The sequence below is a fragment of the Pristiophorus japonicus genome, chromosome 18 (genome assembly GCF_044704955.1).
Source record: "Pristiophorus japonicus isolate sPriJap1 chromosome 18, sPriJap1.hap1, whole genome shotgun sequence".
NCBI classification, from domain to species: domain Eukaryota; kingdom Metazoa; phylum Chordata; class Chondrichthyes; family Pristiophoridae; genus Pristiophorus; species Pristiophorus japonicus.
Window position 1 is genome coordinate 29,944,366 of NC_091994.1, and position 23,285 is coordinate 29,967,650.

Here is a 23,285-nt window from a genome sequence, read left to right on the forward strand (position 1 = left end):
CCTGGTGGCCCAGTGGAGGGCATCAGTGGGCCTGCAGTGTCCCTCCGCTTTAACAGAAGGGGAGGGGTGTTGAAACACCTCAGTGCTATGCAGAGAGACCATGTAGTGCTGCAGGTCCCACCCGAGTAGCGCCTCGGATACCACCTCAATAGGAACAACATTGCACTCCACTTGCTGTGAGGGGTGATAACCCCAATTTCGTGGCCGGTGCGGGACTACCGCGCTGGGCGCAGGGTTACCGCCCCAAACGGGGCACTGGGGAATTTCTCCCCCATTGCCTATTTGTGACATTTTGGATGGAAAACAAATACATAGAGGTCCAACTCAGGGGGCCACCCTTCCATGTCCAATGCCCTATTGGGCTGGGTGCTGAAGAAGTGACCATCTGAGACAAGCCTTACGCCCCTTGAATATGCTAGTAACACCTATATTAGAATCTCAACCGGAAATTGGTTTGTCTTGAACGTAGAAGTCGCTAAAACTGTGGGCCACTGCTAGGCACCATTTGCCCCCACCTCCAGAGGCCAGTGTTTCTGGATGTCACCCTATTTTCTGCCTTTGCCAGGCCCCATCCTTTTCCTTTACATCCGTTTTACGACTCAGGAGTTCAAGGCCCAGTTTTTCTGTATGCCTTTTGGATATTTAATGAAAGCTTGCCTAGATATCAGTTTGTGAAGATAATCTTGAGCTCCGAGGCAGTTGTAACTCACCTATGAGAGTAATCTAAAAACTGGTATCCCAAAAAATCAAGAAGGGCTCAAAAGAGCCAAAAATTAAATAGTACAGGTTCTGGGCTGAGGGGCTGGCTTTCCGTCTACCTTTCTCTGAGCTCTCAGGCATAGTTGGTGTTGTGTATCTGTAAAGCATGCACTCCCATGTTCCGCCACCAGGGAGCTCATCCCCTGAAGTCCCAAGGGATCTCAGCATCCCTTGGGAGCACTGTGTATAAGCCGGCCCCTAAGGCCTGTTCCTCACTCTGGGGTGTCTTATTAAAGACTGAAGTCACTGTTACTTTAACCTCTCTGTGTGCAGCCTCATCTGTGTTAGGAATGCAACAATTGGCGACGAGAATACGAATCCAATGCAAAGATGCAACAAATTGTAGGCATCCTGGAGAAGTTCTCGGAGGGTGAAGACTGGGAAGCCTATGTCGAACGGCTAGACCAGTACTTTGTAGCCAATGAGCTGGATGGAGAAGGGAGCGCTGCAAAAAGGAGCGCGATCCTCCTCACGGTCACCGACCTACAGCCTCATGAAGAATCTTCTGGCTCCGGTGAAACCCACAGATAAGTTGTATGAGGAGCTGTGTACACTGGTTCGGGAGCATCTTAACCCAAGAGAGAGCGTGCTGATGGCGAGGTATCGGTTCTACACGTGCCAGCAATCTGAAGGTCAGTAAGTGGCGAGCTACGTCACCGAGCGAAGGCGACTTGCAGGACAATGTGAGCTTGATGGCTACCTGGAGCAAATGCTCAGACTTTTTGTACTGGGCATTGGCCACGAAAACTTTTGACTGTAGAGACACCGACTCTCAGTAAGGCCATTGCGATAGCACAGGCGTTTATGTCCACCAGTGATAATACCAAACAAATCTCTCAGCACACAAGTGCTAGCAATGTTCATGAATTAACTGGAACTGTGTTTGCGAGCAGAAATGTACAGGGCAGAACCCAGAAGTCTGCAACTGCCAGCAGGCCTCAGGTGACCCAGATGACTCAGAGTCCCCAAAAAAGGATGACTGCAAGGCAATTCACACCTTGTTGGCGTTGTGGAGGCTTCCATTCAACCTATTCATGCCACTTCAAAGGGTATGTTTGCAAGAGCTGTGGAACAATGGGGCATCTCCAACGAGCTTGCAAACGAACTGCAAACTCTGCAAAACCTGTTAACCACCATGTGGCAGAGGAAGATCGGTCCATGGTGGATCAAAGCAATTTCGAGCCTCAGAGAGAGGAGGCAGATGCTGAAGTACACGGGGTGCACACATTTTCGACGAAATGTCCACCTAAAATGCTAAACGTAAAATTGAATGGCTTACCCATAGCCATGGAACTGGACACTGGCGCTAGCCAATCCCTCGTGAGTAAAAAGATGTTTGAGAGACTGTGGTGCAACAAGGCATTCAGACGAGCGCTGAGCCCCATCCACACGAAACTGAGAACATACACCAAAGAGCTTATCACTGTCCTGGGCAGCGCCATGGTCAAGGTCACCTACGAGAGCACGGTGCATGAACTGCCACTCTGGATTGTCCCGGGCGATGGCCCCACACTGCTTAGAAGGAGTTGGCTGGGCAAAATCCGCTGAAACTGGGATGACATCCGACTGCTATCACATGTCGATGAGGCCTCATGTACCCAGGTTCTTAACAAATTTCCTTCCCTTTTTGAGCCAGGCATTGGAAACGTTTCCGGGGCGAAGATGTGGATCCACTTGGTCCAAGAGGCACGACCCATTCACCATAAGGCGCGAGCGGTACCTCACATGATGAGGGAGAGAGTGGAAATCGAGCTGGACAGACTGCAACGCGAGGGCATCATCTCCCCAGTGGAAGTCAGCGAGTGGGCCAGGCCGATTGTTCCAGTACTCAAAAGTGATGGCACAGTCAGGATTTATGGCGATTATAAAGTAATCGTTTCTCGCTACAGGACCAATGCCCGCTACCTAAGGCAGACGACCTATTTGCGACGCTGACAGGAGGCAAGACGTTCACCAAGCTTGACCTGACTTCGACCTACATGACGCAGGAGCTGGAGGAGTCTTCGAAGGGCATCAACAGGCACAAGGGACTGTTCATCTACAACAGATGCCCGTTTGGAATTCGGTCGGCTGCAGCGATGTTCCAGAGAAACATGGAGAGCCTATTCAAGTCGGTACCACACAAGGTGGTCTTTCAGAACGACATATTGGTCACGGGTCGGGACACCGCCGAGCACCTACAAAACCTGGAGGAGGTCCTCCAGTGACTGGATCGCGTAGGGCTGTGAGTGAAGAGGTTGAAATGCGTCTTCATGGCAACAGAAGTGGAGTTTTTGGGGAGAAAGATCGTGGCGGACGGCATTCGGCACACAGACGCCAAGACAGAGGCTATCAGGAACGCGCCCAGGCCACAGAACGTCACAGAGCTGCTGTCATTCCTGGGACTCCTCAGCTATTTTGGTAACTTCCTAGCGGGGTGAAGCACCCTCTTAGAGCCCCTACATGCATTATTGCGCAAAGGTGAGAACTGGGTATGGGAAAAAATAACAAGTAATTGCTTTTGAGAAAGCCAGAAACATTTTATGCTCCAACAAGCTGCTTGCATTGTATAATCCGTGTAAAAGACTTATGCTAGCATATGACGTGTCGTCGTACGGAGTCAGGTGTGTATTACAACAAGCTAACGTTGCGGGGAAGTTGCAACCTGTTGCCTATGCCTCCAGGAGCTTGTCTAAGGCCGAGAGGGCCTACAGCATGATTGAGAAAGAGGCATTAGCGTGTGTGTTCGGGTAAAGAAAATGCATCAGTACCTGTTTGGCCTCAAATTTGAGCTGGAAACTGATCACAAGTCCCTCACATCCCTGTTCGCTGAAAACAAGGGGATAAATACTAATGCCTCAGCCCGCATACAAAAGTGGGCACTCGCGCTATCAGCGTATAACTATACCATCCGCCACAGGCCAGGCACCGAGAACTGTGCGGATGCTCTCAGTCGGCTACCATTGCCCACCACTGGGGTGGAAATGGCGCAGCCTGCAAACTTGTTGATGGTGGCGCAGCCCGCAGACTTGTTCATGGTCATGGAAGTGTTTGAAAATGATAAATCACTTATCACGGCCCGCCAGATTAGGACTTGGACCAGCCAAGATCCTCTGCTGTCCCTAGTAAAAAAAACTGTGTACTGCATGGGAGCTGGGCGAGCATCCCCGTTGAAATGCAACAGCCAATCAAGCCGTTCCAGCGGCGAAAGGACGAGCTGTCCATTCAGGCATAGAAACATAGAAAATAGGTGCAGGAGCAGGCCATTCAGCCCTTCTAGCCTGCACCGCCATTCAATGAGTTCATGGCTGAACATGAAACTTCAGTACCCCCTTCCTGCTTTCTCGCCATAACCCTTGATCCCCCGAGTAGTAAGGACTTCATCTAACTCCCTTTTGAATATATTTAGTGAATTGGCCTCAACTACTTTCTGTGGTAGAGAATTCCACAGGTTCACCACTCTCTGGGTGAAGAAGTTTCTCCTCATCTCGGTCCTAAATGGCTTACCCCTTATCCTCAGACTGTGACCCCTGGTTCTGGACTTCCCCAACATTGGGAACATTCTTCCTGCATCTAACCTGTCTAAACCCGTCAGAATTTTAAACGTTTCTATGAGGTCCCCTCTGAACTCCAGTGAATACAAGCCCAGTTGATCCAGTCTTTCTTGATAGGTCAGTCCCGCCATCCCGGGAATCAGTCTGGTGAATCTTCGCTGCACTCCCTCAATAGCAAGAATGTCCTTCCTCAAGTTAGGAGACCAAAACTGTACACAATACTCCAGGTGTGGCCTCACCAAGGCCCTGTACAACTGTAGCAACACCTCCCTGCCCCTGTATTCAAATCCCCTCGCTATGAAGGCCAACATGCCATTTGCTTTCTTAACCGCCTGCTGTACCTGCATGCTAACCTTCAATGACTGATGTACCATGTACCCAGGTCTCATTGCACCTTCCCTTTTCCTAATCTGTCACCATTCAGATAATAGTCTGTCTCTCTGTTTTTACCACCAAAGTGGATAACCTCACATTTATCCACATTATACTTCATCTGCCATGCATTTGCCCACTCACCTAACCTATCCAAGTCACTCTGCAGCCTAATAGCATCCTCCTCGCAGCTCACACTGCCACCCAACTTAGTGTCATCTGCAAATTTGGAGATACTGCATTTAATCCCCTCGTCTAAGTCATTAATGTACAATGTAAACAGCTGGGGCCCCAGCACAGAACCTTGCGGCACCCCACTAGTCACTGCCTGCCATTCTGAAAAGTACCCGTTTACTCCTACTCTTTGCTTCCTGTCTGACAACCAGTTCTCAATCCACGTCAGCACACTACCCCCAATCCCATGTGCTTTAACTTTGCACATTAATCTCTTGTGTGGGACCTTGTCGAAAGCCTTCTGAAAGTCCAAATATACCACATCAACTGGTTCTCCTTTGTCCACTTTACTGGAAACATCCTCAAAAAATTCCAGAAGATTTGTCAAGCATGATTTTCCTTTGACAAATCCATGCTGACTTGGACCTATCATGTCACCATTTTCCAGATGCACTGCTATGACATCCTTAATAATTGATTCCATCATTTTACCCACTACTGAGGTCAGGCTGACCGGTCTATAATTCCCTGTTTTCTCTCCCTCCTTTTTTAAAAAGTGGGGTTACATTGGCTACCCTCCACTCCATAGGAACTGATCCAGAGTCAATGGAATGTTGGAAAATGACTGTCAATGCATCCACTATTTCCAAGGCCACCTCCTTAAGTACTCTGGGATGCAGTCCATCAGGCCCTGGGGATTTATCGGCCTTCAATCCCATCAATTTCCCCAACACAATTTCCCGACTAATAAAGATTTCCTTCAGTTTCCCCCTCCTTACTAGACCCTCTGACCCCTTTTATATCCTGCATCCCTATCTTGTCTATCCCTTTCATGATTTTAAATGTTTCTATAAGATCACCCCTCATCCTTCTGAACTCCAACGAGTAAAGACCCAATCTACTCAATCTATCAGAAGATAATCTCCTCATCTCCGGAATCAGCCTAGTGAATCGTCTCTGTACCCTCTCCAAAGCTAGTACATCCTTCCTTAAGTAAGGTGACCAAAACTGCACGCAGTACTCCAGGTGCGGCCTCACCAATACCCTGTATAGTTGCAGCAGGACCTCCCTGCTTTTGTACTCCATCCCTCTCGCAATGAAGGCCAACATTCCATTCACCTTCCTGATTACCTGCTGCACCTGCAAACTAACCTTTTGGGATTCATGCACAATGTTTTAAAGTTTAATTTGTTTTTAATTGCCGGTGCTTTTAGTGTCCCTTTCCCTTTTATAGGGGGCACTGGGGAAAAATTGTGATTTTAGTGCCCCAAAAAAAAAGGAAAAAAAAGGGCCTTGTAAATGTCTGGTGTGTCACCCAGGTCGGGTGGCACCATTTAATGTTTTATGTTTTACAGATAAACTCTAAAAGAGTTTCATGCACAAGGACCCCCAGGTCCCTCTGCACCACAGCATGTTGTAATTTCTCCCCATTCAAATAATATTCCCTTTTACTGTTTTTTTTCCCAAGGTGGATGACCTCACACTTTCCGGCATTGTATTCCATCTGCCAAACCTTAGCCCATTCGCTTAACCTATCCAAATCTCCTTGCAGCCTCTCTGAGTCCTCTACACAACCCGCTTTCCCACTAATCTTTGCGTCATCTGCAAATTTTGTTACACGACACTCTGTCCCCTCTTCCAGGTCATCTATGTATATTGTAAACAGTTGTGGTCCCAGCATCGATCCCTGTGGCACACCACTAACCACCGATTTCCAACCCGAAAAGGACCCATTTATCCCAACTCTCTGCTTTCTGTTAGCCAGCCAATTCTCGATCCATGCGAAAACATTTCCTCTGACTCCGCGTACCTTTATCTTCTGCAGTAACCGTTTGTGTGGCACCTTATCGAATGCCTTTTGGAACTCTAAATACACCACATCCATCGGTACACCTCTATCCACCATGCCCATTATATCCTCAAAGAATTCCAGTAAATTAGTTAAACATGATTTCCCCTTTATGAATCCATGTTGCGTCTGCTTGATTGCACTATTCCTATATAGTGTCCCGCTATTTCTTCCTTAATGATAGCTTCAAGCATTTTCCCCACTGCAGATGTTAAACTAACCGGCCTATAGTTACCTGCCCTTTGTCTGTCCCCTTTTTTAAACATTAGCTGCTTTCCAATCCGCTGGTACCTCCCCAGAATCCAGAGAATTTTGGTAGATTATAACGAATGCATCTGCTATAACTTCTGCCATCTCTTTTAATACCCTGGGATGCATTTCATCAGGATCAGAGGACTTGGCTACCTTGAGTCCCATTAGCCTGTCCAGCACTACCCCCCCTAGTGATAGTGATTATCTCAAGGTCCTCCCTTCCCACATTCCCGTGACAAGCAATTTTTGGCATGGTTTTTGTGTCTTCCACTGTGAAGACTGAAGCAAAATAATTGTTTAAGGTCTCAGCCATTTCCACATTTCCCATTATTAAATCCCCCTTCTCATCTTCTAAGGGACCAACATTTACTTTAGTCACTCTTTTCCGTTTTATATATCTGTAAAAGCTTTTACTATCTGTTTTTATGTTTTGCGCAAGTTTACTTTCGTAATCTTTCTTTCCTTTCTTTATTGCTTTCTTAGTCATTCTTTGCTGTCGTTTAAAATTTTCCCAATCTTCTAGTTTCCCACTAACCTTGGCCACCTTATACGCATTGGTTTTTAATTTGATACTCTCCTTTATTTCCTTGGTTATCCACGGCTGGTTATCCCTTCTCTTACCGTCCTTCTTTTTCACTGGAATATATTTTTGTTGAGCACTATGAAAGAGCTCCTTAAAAGTCCTCCACTGTTCCTCAATTGTGCCACCATTTAGGCTGTGTTTCCAGTCTACTTTAGCCAACTCTGCTCTCATCCCACTGTAGTCCCCTTTGTTTAAGCATAGTATGCTTGTTTGAGACACTACTTCCTCACCCTCAATCTATATTACAAATTCAACCATACTGTGATCACTCATTCCGAGAGGATCTTTTACTAGGAGATCGTTTATTATTCCTGTCTCATTACACAGGACCAGATCTAAGATAGCTTGCTCCCTTGTAGGTTCTGTAACATACTGTTCTAAGAAACAATCCCGTATGCATTCTGTGAATTGCTCCTCCAGGCTACCCCATGCGATTTGATTTGACCAATCGATATGTAGGTTAAAATCCCCCATGATTACTGCCGTTCCTTTTTCATATGCCTCCATTATTCCCTTGATTATTGCCCGCCCCACCGTGAAGTTATTATTTGGGGACCTATAAACTACGCCCACCAGTGACTTTTTCCCCTTACTATCTCTAATCTCCACCCACAATGAGTCAACATTTTGTTCATTAGAGCCAATATCGTCTCTCACAACTGCCCTGATATCATCCTTTATTAACAGAGCTACCCCACCTCCTTTCCCTTCTTGTCTATCTTTCCGAATTGTCAGATATCCCTGTATGTTTAATTCCCAGTCTTGGCCACCCTGCAACCACATTTCTGTAATGGCCACCAAATCATACCCATTTGTAATGATTTGTGCCGTCAACTCATTTACTTTATTTCGAATGCTGCATGCGTTTAGGTCGAGTGTTTTAATACTAGTTTTTAAACCATGATTTTTAATTTTGACCCCTCCTGCAGCCCCTTTATATTCATACATATTGTCCCTTCCTATCACCTTGTGGTTTACACTTACCCCAGTGCTACTCTGCTCTGTTGCTTCCTGCCTTTTGCATTCTTTCTTGGGGTCCTGTTCATCTGCGTTCTCACCCACTCTAACTAGCTCAGAGCCCTCTCCTGGGTTCCGAATACGCCTTGCATTGAGGCACCGCGCTTTCATGCTTGCCTTTTTATTACACTTTGACCCTTTAGAATTTTGCTGTACAGTGGTCCTTTTTGTTTTTTGCCTTGGGTTTCTCTGCCCTCCACTTTTACTCATCTCCTTTCTGTCTTTTGTTTTTGTCTCCATTTTGTTTCCCTCTGTCTCCCTGCATTGGTTCCCATCCCCCTGCCATATTAGTTTAACTCCTCCCCAACAGCACAAGCAAACAGTCCACCTAGGACATTGGTTCCGGTCCTGCCTAGGTGCAGACCATCCGGTATGTACTCTTCCCACCTCCCCCAGAACTAGTTCCAATGCCCTAGGAATTTGAATCCCTCCCTGCTGCACCACTGCTCAAGCCACGTATTCATCTGAACTATCCTACGATTCCTACTCTGACTAGCTCGTGGCACTGGTAGCAATCCCGAGATTACTACTTTTGAGGTCCTACATTTTAATTTAGCTCCTAGCTCCTTAAATTCGTCTTGTCAGACCTCACCCCGTTTTTTACCTATATCGTTGGTACCAATGTGCACCACGACAACTGGCTGTTCACCTTCCTTTTCAGAATGTCCTGCACCCACTCCGAGACATCCTTGACCCTTGCACCAGGGAGGCAACATACCATCCTGGAGTCTTGAATGCGGCCGCAGAAACGCCTATCTATTCCCCTTACAATTGAATCCCCTATCACTATCGCTCTCCCACTCTTTTTCCTCCCCTCCTGTGCAGCAGAGCCACCCACGGTGCCATGAACTTGGCTGCTGCTGCCTTCCCCTGATGAGTCATCTCCCTCAACAGTACTCAAAGCAGGGTATCTCTTTTGCAGGGGGATGACCGCAGGGGACCCTTGCACTACCTTCCTTGCACTGCTCTTCCTGCTGGTCTTCCATTCCCTATCTGGCTGTGGACCCTTCACCTGCAGTAAGACCAACTCGCTACACGTGCTACTCACGTCATTCTCAGCATCGGAGATGCTCCAGAGTGAATCTACCCTCAGCTCCAATTCCGCAATGCGGACCGTCAGGAGCTGGAGGTGGATACACTTCCCGCACACGTAGTCATCAGGGACACCGGAGGCGTCCCTGATTTCCCACATAGTACAGGAGGAGCATATCACATGTCCGAGCTCTCCTGCCATGACTTAACCCTTAGATACACTTAAATTGGCAACAACAATGCTAAAGTTTACTCACTGTTATAGAAAAGAAAAAGAAAAAACTACTCACCAATCACCAGCCAATCACTTACTCCCTTGGCTGTGACGTCACCTTCCTATTTCTTTCTACTCCTTTTTTGCCTTCTCCCTGTAGCTGCACAAGCACGCCTCTCCACGCACCTCCTCGACGATGCTCCCCGGACTCCCTGCTGTGCCTTTTATAGGCCTCCTGGTCCCCTGCAGTCAGAATCAGGGGAAGTCATAACTGGGAACAAAGAAATGGCAGACCAATTGAACAAGTACTTTGGTTCGATATTCACTAAGGAGGACACAAACAACCTTCTGGATATAAAAGGGGTCAGAGGGTCTAGTAAAAAGGAGGAACTGAGGGAAATCCTTATTAGTTGGGAAATTGTGTTGGGGAAATTGATGGGATTGAAGGGCGATAAATCCCCAGGACCTGATGGTCTGAATCCCAGAGTACTTGAGGAGGTGGCCTTGGAAATAACGGATGCATTGACAGTCATTTTCCAACATTCCATAGACTCTGGATCAGTTCCTATGGAGTGGAGGGTAGCCAATGTAACCTCACTTATTAAAAAAGGAGGGAGAGAGAAAACAGGGAATTATAGACCGGTCAGTGGGGAAATTGATGGAATCAATTATTAAGGATGTCATAGCAACGCATTTGGAAAGAGGTGACATGATAGGTCCAAGTCAGCATGGATTTGTGAAAGGGAACTCATGCTTGACAAATCTTCTGGAATTTTTTGAGGATGTTTCCAGTAGAGTGGACAAGGGAGAACCAGTTGATGTGGTGTATTTGGACTTTCAAAAGGCTTTCGACAAAGTCCCACACAAGAGATTAGTGTGCAAAGTTAAAGCACATGGGATTGGGGGTAGTGTGCTGACGTGGATTGAAAACTGGTTGGCAGACAGGAAGCAAAGAGTAGGAGTAAATGGGTACTTTTCAGAATGGCAGGCAGTGACTAGTGGGGTACTGCAAGGCTCTGTGCTGGAGCCCCAGCTGTTTACATTGTACATTAATGATTTAGACGAGGGGATTAAATGTAGTATCTCCAAATTTGCGGACGATACTAAGTTGGGTGGCAGTGTGAGCTGCGAGGAGGATGCTAGAGGCTGCAGAGTGACTTGGATAGGTTAGGTGAGTGGGTAAATGCATGGCAGATGAAGTATAATGTGGATAAATGTGAGGTTATCCACTTTGGTGTTAAAAACAGAGAGACAGACTATTATCTGTATGGTGACAGATTAGGAAAAGGGGAGGTGCAACGAGACCTGGGTGTCATGGTACATCAGTCATTGAAGGTTAGCATGCAGGTACAGCAGGTGGTTAAGAAAGCAAATGGCATGTTGGCCTTCATAGCGAGGGGATTTGAGTACAGGGGCAGGGAGGTGTTACTACAGTCATACAGGGCCTTGGTGAGGCCACACCTGGAGTATTGTGTACCGTTTTGGTCTCCTAACTTGAGGAAGGACATTCTTGCTATTGAGGGAGTGCAGCGAAGGTTCACCAGACTGATTCCCGGGATGGTGGGACTGACCTATCAAGAAAGACTGGATCAACTGGGCTTGTATTCACTGGAGTTCAGAAAGATGAGAGGGGACCTCATAGAAACGTTTAAAATTCTGACGGGGTTAGACAGGTTAGATGCAGGAAGAATGTTCCCAATGTTGGGGAAGTCCAGAACCAGAGGTCGCAGTCTAAGGATAAGGGGTAAGCCATTTAGGACCGAGATGAGGAGAAACTTCTTCACCCAGAGTGGTGTACCTGTGGAATTCTCTACCACAGGAAGTTGTTGAGGCCAATTCACTAAATATATTCAAAAAGGAGTTCGATGTAGTCCTTACTACTAGGGGGATCAAGGGATATGGCGAGAAAGCAGGAATGGGGTACTAAAGTTGCATGTTCAGCCATGAACTCATTGAATGGCGGTGCAGGCTTGAAGGGCCGAATGGCCTACTCCTGCATCTATTTTCTATGTTTCTATATCTATGTTTCTAACCTAAGCGATGTCATTGAAACGCTGTTAATCATACCCCTCATAGTAATTTATGCCGCTAGCTCACCAGCTTTATTTTGTGCATTTGCATACCCACAACTCAGACTTGTCTCAGCTTTTTTGCCAATGGTATGTGACTTACTCCTTCCTGCTTCTGATTTGAACCGTATGATTGTCCCATTTTTTTCATTTATCTTTCCTATGCACCTTATAAGTTTTGCTTTTCTTTCTGATTTCTCATCTTCCATTAAACCCTCCCTCTGCCATATTACTTTAAACTTTCCCCCATAACACTAGTTACTTTACCAGCAAGAACATTATGGACAATTTCAATCATTGAGTGGCCACCGGCGGAGCATGCCGACCGGCTCTTTGACAGTCCATTTTGAGGGCTGGGTCTCATTAAAATGCCACTGGCAAGCTGCCCGCCTGTAATGGGCACCCTACTGCACTCGCCAACACCGGACCGGCACAATACCTTGTTCTACCTGCACCCACAAAAATGATTTTAAACTTTATCTTTAGGAGTCTCTTCCTCCTGACTGTCTGGTTTTAAGGAGCAATGCGTCCATGGCACATACACCTCCTCGTAGACCCTCTAAATAGCATCAGGGTCCTATGTACGGACCTTAATTTTCATTGATTAATGAGGCACCTGGGCTGCCCAGCAAAAGGCCCCAGTTAAAATGATGGCAGAGCAGGAGCAGGCCGATAATTAGACCACCTCGATTTTAACTTCACAACAGTCCAATTTCCACGGGATACTATCCTCGCTCAAATGAAGCCTGTTCATTCTGTAAAGGTAACACCTGCCCAGAACAGGTCTCAATGTCCTAGGAATCTGAAACCTTCCCTCATGCATTATCTGCGCAGCCGCAGAATTAAGTCCCTGAGCTTACTATTCCCAAAGTGACTGGCAAGTGTAACTGGGAGTAATTCTCAGATTACTACTCTTGAGGTCTTTCTCTTTAATCTAGCTCCTAGTTGTTGAAATCTCAATTCTATTTCTTTCTGCGTCACTGGTTTGATCATGAACTACCGGAGTGAGTTTAACCCACCCCGCCCTGTGAGAACGGGGTGGGTGCGATGTTAAAATTGTTTCAGAGTAGTTGCTGTCCCATTCTCTCTGGTTTCTCGCCGTGCCAGCATTTTTACCGCAACCATTTTTAGTCAGCAGAGGAGGATGCCAAAAAGAGGTGGGGGTCTCATGAGTACCTGCAAATCGGAGTTCGATGAGGTAATTAGTCCCACCAGTGCCTTAACCACTAGTAAAACCTAGCAGGATTGGTCTGTCAGGGTCACTAGAAGGACTATTTAAAGGGAGACTCACCGACAGGCTCTTGGACCACAGGTATCTCTGAATGTCATTAAGCTGTTTGGATTGTGAAGAGCTTCTAGTTTCCACATCTATCTTAGATTTTGATTAAGCTCTCAGAGTCTATCATGGGTGAAATTATAGCCACTTTGATTTGGATGGAGGAAGAGGTGAAGGAACAGGAGCAGCAACCTCAGCAACTGTGTCAGCTGTTTCTCAGTTGTTAGCACTCTTGCCTCTGAGTGTGGCATGGACCTTTCACAATAGAAAATTGGTTGAGTTTAATTCCAGGGTAAATAACAATCGAGCGGAATGGAGTGTCACTTCCATGAAGGGGTATGTATCTTGTCCAATGTTCCTCATGCCACAGATACTTCACAAGATTTGTGAAGAGGAGTCAACAATTATTTCTGTGGAAAACTTGATTCTCTGAACTTCTAGCTGTCAGCGTAAAATGATCGCTAACAAGCAGAACTTTCTAATTTAAAGTGGCCATCGGATCAGGCACAATGACCTTTGGCAAGACACGGGGCAAAATTGGGTAACGTTATATTTGGGGCGCTAAGTTTTATCTGTTTGAACCCAGCGAGCTGAGCTGCAAAATTGTGGTAAATTGGGCAGCTTTGCCTCAGAAATTAAGGGAGGCGGTATCTGAGATGCTAATAGCCTCAGTGGGGGGTTGCAAGGGCGCTATTACCAGAGTTGCAGCCAATTTCAGCTGACTTTCATTCAGTGATAATCAGACTGCTGCTCATCCAGTTCTTAAAGGGGATGTCGTTTCAGGCAGCATTTGGTCATTTTCATCATTGCTGGAGTTGCCTGAGAGCTGCAAGGAAGGTCTGCTATGGCTGCTCCAATACCTCTTGGAAAGGCCACTCGTTTCAATGACCTGGCATTGGAGTCATTGGTGGGGACAGTGGGGAGAAGGAGGGATTCACTGTCCCTCCATCTAGGAGAAGGCCACGCCACAGGTTTTTAGGGCCATGTGGGCAGAGATGGCCGTGAAGGTGTCGGCCAGCACCGTGGTCGACAGAAGCCCAACACAGTGTTGGAAAAAATTCAACAACCCAGTCAAGTATTCAAGGTGAGTACATGTTTGCACAACTCTTACATACCAGCCTCTGAGCCTCTGTCTGTGCGCACTCTGCAAACCAGCACTTAACCCAACAAGCAACCACCAACCATCTGTGCCTACTCACAGTCACATCCTCATTTCATGCCTTGCCTACATTCACAGCTATTTAACCGCGACAGGCATATCTTCCACATATATAACTGGATTCTTACTCACACAGGTTCCTTTCTTTTGCAGGCCAAGATGGCACACAACAGAAGGGAGCAGTAGCAGACTGGAGGGGGGTGGGGAGGGGGGGAAGCTGAACTGTGCCAGCTGACTGATCTGGAGGAGTGAGTGCTGCAGCTCATTGGCCCGCAAGTGGTGGGCGCCATGCCCGGTGGAAACATCGAGCCCGCTGGGGCAACAATGGTATCTTTAACCCCTCTTCTCATCCCACTTCCCCATTAAACCAGAAGGCCTTGTCACTTTCCAGCTCCTCATACTGTCTGCCTTCCTTGCTTCATTCCTGCCCTCACCTTAACGCGACTCTTGTGCCATTTATGCTTTCAGATAACTATGCAACAGATGAGCAGCCAATTCCAGAGCCCCCTGAAACTGAGTCACATGGGAGAAGAAGAGGGGGACAAGGATGAGAAGGAGGAGCCAAGCACTGCATCACTGCTTCTCTCACCCACAGGCACCAGCTCAGATACTGGCGCTACACGATCCTTAGAGGTTAGCTTAGTACAGGGGTCTGCACTGGGTCCTAGCGGGCTGAAGCATGGTCAAGGGAAAAGGGAGCCTCAGGAGCTATATCCCTGGAGGGCGAGTTCACATGTGAGTTCTGCTACACAGGACTCATATGAGTACCTTGATGGGGAGACGTTCATACAAAGGGTGATGACCATGCAGTCCGACATGATGGATGAAATGGCAAGGGTGCCCAAGAGCCTGTTAGAAGTGGTAAGGAGCGTGGAGGAGTCCGCCTCCCGCATATTACACAGCTCTGTTGAACAGATTCCCATCTGTTCTATAATTTAACTCCACTCCGGCAGGGATCTTGCTATGGGTGAGATGTAGCATTGCAGCAAGGAAGATTGAGAAGAGCGTTGGTGCGATGACGCAGCCCTGCTTGACCCCGTTCCGGATGTGGATCGGGTCTGTGGTGGATCCATTAGTCAGGATCACGGCTTGCATATCATCGTGGAGCAGGCGGAGGATGGTGAAAAACTTTTGAGGGTAGCCGAAACGGAGGAAAACATTCCATAATCCCTCATGGTTGACAGTGTCAAAGGCCTTTGTGAGGTCAAAATAGATCCATGTACAAGGGTTGGTGCTGTTCCCTGCATTTCTCTTGTAGTTGTTGCGCGGTGAAGATCGCGTTGTTGTACCCCTTAATGGACGGAATCCGCATTGCGACTCTGGGAGGAGCTCGTGAGCCTCAGGGAGAAGACGATTGCAGAGGATTCTTGCAATGATATTCCCTGTGGCCGACAGCAGGGAGATTCCTCTGTAGTTACTGTCCACTGTTTTGAAGATGGTCACGATTATGGCGTCCGTAACTTCCGCCGCCTCCAGGCCAGATCCAAGGTCGTCCCATCCTCTGTCATTGAACTACAGTACGCAGACGACGCTTGCGTCTGCGCGCACTCGGAGGTCGAACTCCAAGCCATCGTCAACACCTTCACCGAGGCATACGAGAGCATGGGCCTTACGCTAAATCCGTCAGACAAAGGTCCTCTACCAACCTGATCCTGCCACACAGCACTGCCCCCCGATTATCAAAATCCACGATGAGGCCTTAGACAATGCGGATCATTTTCCATACCTTAGGAGCCTACTACCAGCAAGAGCAGACATTGACGAAAAGATCCAATCCTGCCTTCAGTGCGCCAGCGCAGCTTTCGGTCGCCTGAGGAACAGATTGTTTGAAGACCAGGACCTCAAACCTGGCACCAAGCTCATGGTCTACAGGGCTGTAGTGATACCCACCCTCCTATATGCCTCAGAGACATGGACTATATACAGCAGACACCTCAAAGCGCTGGAGAAGAACCACCAATGCTGCCTCCGCAAGATCCTGCAAATTCGTTGGCAAGTCAGACGCATCTACATCAGTGTTCTTGCTCAGGCCAATATCCCCAGCATCGAACTATTGACCACGCTCAATCAGCTCCATTGGGCAGGCCACATCGTCCGCATGACCGACACGAGACTCCCAAAGCAAGCGCTCTACGCGGAGCTTCGACACGGCAAGCGGGCAGAGGAAATGTTTCAAGGATACCTTCAAAGCCTCCTTGACAAAGTGCAACATCCCCACTGACTCCTGGAAATCCATGGCCAAAGACCGCCCTAAGTGGAGGAAGAGCATTCGGGAGGGTGCTGAGCACCTTGAATCCCATCGCCGAGAACAAGCAGAAACCAAGCATAGACAGCGGAAGGAGCGTACGTCAACCCAGGCTCCCTAACCACCTTTCCTTCAACTACTGTCTGCCCCACCTGTGACAGAGACTGAAGGTCCCGCATTGGACTCCTCAGTCACCTGAGAACTCACTTTTAGAGTGGAAGCAAGTCATCCTCTATTCCGAGGGACTGCCTACGATGATGACACAGCTCTGTGCACACCATGGAGCCCATCAATGCCAATGTGCAGACGATGGTGGACTGTCAGGGAGACTGTGTGGATCTAGACCTCATGACACATGTCATGGGCGATGTGGTGGCTTCCATTGCAGTACAGGAGGAAGGCATGCAATGTCTTGGTGCTGCAATAGAGTCAATGGTTGTTCATATAGAAGCTCTGACTGCTCTCATGCAATCTCAGCTTGATGCCACGCCAAGTCTTGGTGCTGTTATGCAGTCTCAGCTGCATGCCATGCCAAGTCTTGGTGCTGTTATGCAGTCTCAGCTGCATGCCACGCAAGCTCTGACAGCAGTAGCCGAGCAATCTGTCCTGGGGAGTGGCAGTGGGTCAGTGGAGCAAGAACCTGCTGTTCTCTCTTAGATTGACAGCATTCCTGATCCCACCACTGCCAAGCCGCCATTGCACTTGTCGCTGCCCGTCACTCAGCCAGCCCAGACTGTCACCGCCCAGCCTGAGGTAACGCAGTCTACAGCCGGGCCTTGCAGGCCCAGAGCTGGTCGAGGGCATCCTACAAGGCCATCTGCAGTCTTTGTCCCTGACACACAGCAGCCTTTCACCAGCCATGCTGCAGCCACAGGGGAGACACTGCGGATGAGTATTAGAATATGTCAACGGAAGAGGGGCTATAAGAAAATGCACAAGATGGTGAATAAATACATAGTTATATATTTTATTGCAGTTTCATAAATGTTGATTGGAATGTTTAATGTTCACTGTTGTCTCTCATTTCAGTCTTGGGGCTTTGGTATGGAAGGGCAAATTGATATGGTGATGGGGACATCCACAGGAACTGGGAAGTGGGATGGAAATCAATGGATACAAGCTCTGATGAGATGGTCATGGACCTCCCTTGCAGGATCGCGACGGAGTCACTGCCTCCTCCCTCGCGGCTGTTGCTTCTCCTGCTTCACCTCGTCCTCCTGCTGTTGCTCCTCCTCCTGAGGTGGGTGCGGCTATGCCTGGTGGCAATGGCTGTGCCCTCGAGATGGCTAGGTCAATGAATAGGGACACTCGCTCAAGCGAGTACTGCAGGAATCCGCCCGAGCGGTCAAGGCAGTGGAACTGTTGCTTGAGCACTCCGATGGTCCGCGCAATGATGTTCCTGGAGGTGGCAGAGGTCTCATTGTACGAGTGCTGGGCAAAAGTGTTGGGGTTGCGGAGGGGAGTCATGAGCCAGGTAGATAGTCGATAGCCCTTGTCCCCGAGCAGCCAGCCATGAGCTTTATTTGGGGCTGGAAACGAGCTGGCACACCGGTCTGGCGCAGGATGAAGACATCATGGCTGCTGCCAGGATAGCGAGCATTCATGGTGAGTATTCTGAGTGTGTGGTCGGACACCAACTGGACATTGTGAGTGCTAGCCTTCGCGGTTACAGAAGGCCTCAGGATTGAGATGCGGTGCCCTCAAAGTGCCTTGGATGCAGTCAATGCCACCCTGCACCATGGAGAAGCCTGCTATCCTGGCAAAGCCACATGCATGCTTGTGCTGCTTCTCTCTGCTCATGGGGAAGGAAATGTAGCCCCTCTTCCTTCTGCACAGAGCATCTGTGACCGCACAGATGGAGCAATGGAGGGTAAATTAGGAGATGTTGCAGATGTCTCCTGTGCTCCCTGAAAAGACCCATTTGCATAGAATTTGAGCACAATGGTGACCTTGACTGCCACTGAAAGACCTGTCCTCACCCTGGCATGCGACTCGAGGTCTGGTTACAGCAGATGGCAGAGCTCTGTGACCATGTCCTTGCTGAAATGCTGCCTTCGTGCACACTGTTCCTCAGATAAAATTGATGTCGGAGATCTGCTGCCGGAATACTCTGGGAGAGTAAGGCCTATGTTGCCAGCCCTGTTGCGCCTTCTTCCTCTAGCAACATGTTGATGTGGTTCTCCCTGTGCTGCCTCTGGTTCTCCATGTCTTGCTGCCTGCATTTGTATGTGACTGTTCTTTGCCGCTCCCTATGGCCTGCTCCATGGGCCTCTCCCTGGGACTCCCTCTCTTTATCTTTACCTTTCTCTCTCCCTCTCTCCCTCTGCCTTTCCCTCTGTAATTGGCGGCGTCTTTGTCTTCATCCCGTTTACATCCCCCAACGGCGCTCAGATGCCTCTAACAAAGGGGCAGTTTCGCCCCCTCTGTGTTAGGTTTCACCTTCAAATCACCCGCCTAATTTGGACACAACAGCAGAGCCATACCCCAGGGCTAGAATGCCATCTTTCTACCCTTTGTCATCCCTTGTCATCCCCTTTGTCATCTGAATACACCTTCACTAAATTTAGTTCTTGCCAAACTGATATCCAAGCCATTCAAGCCCATGCATTTCTACAGAAATTGAACAATCCGCCTGTGGGCATGTACCTCATCACAGCAGTGTGATACACACCCTGGTGATAGCTCCCCGTACTATCATATGGTATGCGAACATTGAAATGTGAAGCCACATCATACCTATAATTATTTCTTAGTTCTATTCAGTTCAATCAATTGCGTTGCTGTATTTTTATTCAATCCTCCCTAAAATAAATAATCAGCAATCAGTTAACACTCTGTCGTGATAACTCACTCTAAGCAACCGATTATGTTTTGGTTAGCCAGGCATCTGGCACACATGGAAACACATCATGTGATTTGAGGTCGGATCACAGACTGTAGGTAAACTGCCAGTGTTTCTTGCAGCCATCTGTTGTGTTATGTTCCTTCCTGTATGGAGCCAGAGGTGCTGGCTGCCTTTAAGTGGTGTTAGCCAAGCACGATTCCTGCCCATTTCCCCCCCCTCCCCCACACCCCAAACAGGCGTGCAACAAATGAATAGCGCTGGTAGCCACATTATAGTAAGGTCCCAGCACCGATTTCACATGCTGGCTGGGAGCAGGCAAACAGGAGCATGAGTCATGAACACCACCCCTTGCCCTTGATTTTCCAAGCACGATTGCATTTCTCGGTCATAGAATCCATGATGAGGTTGTAATGATCTAACTTTTTTCTCTTTACGGAATAGGCATACATAACCAACATCTCTCCCCACAGTGACATAGACTCATCGAATGGTTACAGCACGGTAGGAGGCAGTTCGTCCCGTCGAGCCTGTGCCGACTCTCTGCAAGAGCACCTCAGCTAGTCCCACCCTCCCACCCCTTCCCAGAGCCCTGCAAATATTTTTCTTTCAGGTACTTCTCCAATTCCATTTTGAAAGCCACGATGTAATTGGTGGCGCCTTTGTCTTCATCTAAGCATCCTCTGACAGTGACATTGGAGCAGGAGGTCGAGTGCTAGCACAGCCCCCACAGAGAAATGGATGAACTTCAAAATTGCCGTGAGTTATACAGAGTTAAATTTAGGAGGCAGAAGACTCTTTGAGGTAAAAATCGGTCCATCAGCCTATCTGTTGGAAAGCAGAAAATAGTAATAGTGGACAGAAAATAGTTTCCAAGCTGGCGCCTTTATATAGCGCTGCTGTATCCGGATCCCGATTGCAACTCGACAACTGAAGCTGTTGTTGTCACAGGCAGGCATTAAGGTAGGTTGCGTGGGGCAATTTAATTTCCGGGGCGGTGAGGGGGCGATGCGCACGCAGGTGATGTCATTATTGGCGCACACAGCCCCGCAGGGTGCTCCCGGTGGAGCAAGGCGCACAAAACCCCCGCCCAGGCGGAGAATTAAATGCCAAGCTGAAGCTCCGCATAGCACTGATGCACTTCAATAGCTCTCCACTTCGCTTAAAGGGGAGGGCCGCTGCACACTCTACAAGGCCTGTGATGGGCTCCACTAGAGCACCAGGACAGCGTGGGACCCGGCCCGCAGCCTGGTACCCCAAATGGAGTGCCGGGCTGCACGATGGCGGCCTGGCCCACACTAGGCCTGATATACTGATGGTGGCGCTGGGCGCTGACACGTCCCCTTTAAGTCGCGCCTCGGGAGCAGATGTCAGCCAGCTTTGCGACTTGCGAAGTTAGTGTTGACATTGTTCACGCCAGCTTTGCGACCCACGGGGCAATTTCACCCGCGGGGCGGTAAAGGGTTGGCGCGGGGCGTTGCGGGGTCGCCGCGCACAGTAATGATGTCATCGCCGGTTGATGAAGCGAAATACTCTCTTTTGATGAGTGCCATTTTTTTAATGGTATTTTCACACAGTGGAGGAAATGCAGATATACTGCACACACAATGCAATATGTTATCCAAAGTTATTTTAGGCAACAACCAAATTGAAACTTATTTGCCTTTGATCTTTAATTGTTATATGCCTGTTGACAAACGTTCACATTTTATGTATGTGCATATAGGGTGTTAGCCTTTTACATGTTACTTCATTTTTTCTGTAAAAACAGCCTCTGGTGAATTTGTTACACAAGAGATCAGGATATGGGCTAGACTTTCCACCTCACATCGCTGGGCTAGTGCCCATATATCGCCCAAAACAGCCTGCTAGCGCCCATTTTGACTAAAAAGTGAAAAGTTGGGCCGGCACATCACCGGAAAATTCCCGGCTCAACTTTCGGCTCACATCGCCGAGATGATCACTCGGGTGATCGGCCACACATCGCCCGCCGCAACATTCGGCACATCGCCAGCCTATCGCCGGGCTGATCGCCGCCGAGAACATCACTGGAGAATAGTTGCTTTTTCCTGGCCTTCCTCACAGAACTCGGCATTATGGACGCCATTTTGAACGTGGAGGAAGGGAGGAGGCTGCTAAAACAAGGGGCTTATAATTTGTGAGTTAGTTAAGGTCCTTTTACTGATAGATCCACTCACATTTATACTTATATTTATATTTATATGTATATTTATTAATATTTATAGATTTTTTTAGTACCAAGGACATTTATAACAACAGTGATAGTGATAGTGATAAAAGTAGTGATAGTGATGGGGCCTGTAACTTTTCTACCACTACTTATAACTGCTCATATGCTGGCATCTGAAGTTCAGTTAAGTCAACGGGCCAATCGAAGAGGTGGAAGACAAATGTGGAGGCGGAGGAGGAGAACATACAGCTGATGAACGTACAGGGAAAATAACTCAACTTGTCTGATAACGCGTGTCTTTGGAGGCTGCGCTTCCGGAAGGAGGTCATCGATGAGATATGCCAGCTCATCAAGGGGGATCTGCAACCTACCAGCACCGTCAGGACCGCACTGCCCATTGAGGTCAAGGTTACTGCGGCACTATCCTTCTATGCATCTGGCTCCTTTCAGGCTTCAGCTGGCGACATCTGTGGTATCTCTCAGCACGCCACACACTGCTCCATTTGACAGGTGACTCAAGCCCTTTACGCACGCAGGATGGACTTTATAAGCTTCCCTATGACCGGGGAGGCACAGACCGAGAGGGCTTTGGGTTTCTCATGAATAGCAAACTTCCCCAAGGTGCAGGGAGCAAAAGACTGCACGCACATCGCCCTGAAAGCCCCTTTACAGAACGCAAAGGTGTTTCATACCGAAAGGGATTCCACTCCCTGAATGTGCAGCTCATTGTCGACCACAACCAAATTATCATGGCAGTAAATGCTAATTTTCCAGGCAGCATCCATGATGCGCACATTCTGTCTGAGAGCGCTGTCGCTAACCTGTTTGACAGTCAGCCAGAAGGTCATGGTTGGATGCTGGGGGATAAAGGATATGACCTTGCCAGTTGGCTCATGAGCCCCCGCTTTGTAATCCCCAGACGGAAGCCGAGAAGCGTTACAACGAAAACCACATAGCTACATGCAATATCATTGAAAAGACAATTGGAGTACTGAAGCAGTGCTTCAGTTGCATGGACCACTCTGGAGGCAACCTACAGTACCACTCTGACCAGGTCACTGAGTTTATTGTGGTGTGCTGCATGTTGCAAAACCTAGCTATAAGGAGAGGACAACAAATGCCAGATGGGGCTGCTGGTCCACCTCCAGAAGGTGCAGGAGAGGAGGCGGAGGCGGAGGAGGAGGAGGGCGAGGAGGAGAAAGAGGCTGATGAGGAAGCTGGTGAGGACAATCAGCCTGGCAATGAACCCATGGCCCCACCCCTCTCGGAAGACTGCAGAAACCCCATGGGAGTTACACGGCTGTGAAGCTATTGTGCCAGCAGCTCATAAATGAATGCTTTGTATGAAATTACATTGGGGATAGTTACAGTTACAGTTATGGTTAGACAACAGTTGCATTTGCATTGAGTTACATTTTAACCTTGAATGCTCTGGCCTGACCTGGTCGTTGTTGTACAATAGTTGCATTAATGTTTTAACTTAACTTTACTTACGTTATTAAAAGACAATGCACAACAATTGTAAGATTCAATAAAATGTTATTTTTAACAATTTCAATTTTAAACAACCCCCTCCCCCACCACCCCCACTGCCCCCCACCCCCAAGCAGCAACAGTAACAAGAAGAACAACAAGAAAAACATGAACGACAATAACAACCCCCTCCCTACCTGCGGCCACGTTTTCCTCCAGGTCCTTTCCCCCCCCCCGTATCTTAA